Here is a 1969-nt window from a genome sequence, read left to right on the forward strand (position 1 = left end):
GGTGCTTCGGCAAGCGCAGCTAGCCCAGTCTGGTCAATGGCGCATTTTGTCAGGAATAAACGCAAGGTTTCTTGGTCTCATTAGGTATGTCCTGACCAGACTGCGAGGTGTGCATGCTGGGCTGTAGCTACGCTGTTCGCAAATGGGATAAGATCCATTTTCGCATGATGGAATTCTTTTTTTTAAGTATTTGTTTCTAACAAATGGACATCTTAGACAATACGTTCCGATAGAAAATTGAAGTAAAACTGTGTTATTATAGCTAACTGGCAATTTTGGTAGCCCATTCCGTCTCTCAAGACCGGTTTCTATGCCAACTGACCGAGTACAGCAAATATTTTAGGTAATATAATGAAACAATTTCCGTCTTATCATGACACTACACTATTTCGGCAGTTTTTGTATCCTTATCTTGAATGCAATACAGTGGTATCAATGTGTATCGATAGTCCATTATGTCTTTCCCGGACGAAGTTTGCTATCGATGCTTAAAGCAGGTTTTAATAGTTATATAATGATTATTATTTAAACATACATGTATATCAAACAAAATAATATTGCACATGAGCAAAACAAACTTTGCTTGTCACTCATATAATAATTTTAAATAACTTATCAGAAAACGACCACCCACCATGAGCAGACGGGGTACGTGTGTCTATTTCATACCGGTCAGTCTTTAACTCTAAATGTAAATGTCACACTTAAGTTCAAAGATCAAATTTGGTTATACAAATGCTAGTCTAGGTTGTAACTATTACTTTACCTTTCATCATGCAATTATAAAATAACTGTAGAAAATACAACCATGGGAGGACGGCATAGTGAGTGCAAAATTAGTCTCCTTACATTTTATGTCAAGGTTAAATTTAGAGGTTAAAATCTGACATAAAATATCTTGTCTTGATTTATTTTTTATTTTTTAGCAGTTACATAAACAAACAAGCTATGTAATATGGATCTTTTACACCCATTATTGCTGCTTCTGCCTGTATTTGCGCGATGGTGATCTGAAATATTAACTTAATGATGCTTTAATTCTTAAATCTTTTCTCAAAAAAGGGATGTAGTTGTCACTCGTTTGTAGTTTCATTTCATCGTTCCTCAAAAAGTTGTAGCTCTGTCGCTCTGGTCTCTTTCCTACCATTGAGTAATTAAATGGTAATTAAATTGAATGTGTTTTAATTCCCTTTATTATTGTTTAATTTGAGTTATGAGGTTAAATTTTATGTACACCTAAATGTATCATGCCTATTGCTGGGCCAAGTGTGAGGTTGAGCGCTCTAAAACTGGTTTAAAGGCGGTGACCCCAGCTTTATTCTTATATGTGTTTATGTTGTTTTGTATTGTGCTATTTTGTACTGTTAAGGTCACTTGCATTAAACAACTAATTGTATAAAATGAGAATGCAATACTGGTCTAGCAGCGGGAGTTTAACTTCTTTATATTGAATGTAACTTAATATTTCAGAATGCCAAATTTCAAATTATTGACCACAAATATCACCACAATTTATGCTGTATGTATTGCAACAACTGTATTTCTACCGCAATGATCAATGTTTCATATAAAGGTCAAAGAATACATGTTCTATAACTGGCGTTTAGGTTATTAATGTGACTTTATGTGATATAAATAAAAGTAAAATATTCACTCATATTGACTGTGCCTATTAAAAAGATAAATTATTTATCACTAAAAAATGAATTCATTAAATTTACATATCTGAGCTTATAAATGATTTAAAAAAATAGAAACTTCATAGAAACCAAATTCAAGATACATTTTTGGCATAATTGCCATTAAAACGTCAAATAAATCTTTAAAAATTGTTTGTCTTCCAGACAATGTGCTGCCAGACAATGTACTAAAGTAACACTGATATCAGAGTCAGTCAAAGGGCCACCACTAGACTTGCAGCAACTATCAAGAAAGATCCAAACTATTCTTGTAGAACTCAAGAAACTTG

This window comes from Dreissena polymorpha, chromosome 13 (genome assembly GCF_020536995.1).
Source record: "Dreissena polymorpha isolate Duluth1 chromosome 13, UMN_Dpol_1.0, whole genome shotgun sequence".
NCBI lineage: Eukaryota > Metazoa > Mollusca > Bivalvia > Myida > Dreissenidae > Dreissena > Dreissena polymorpha.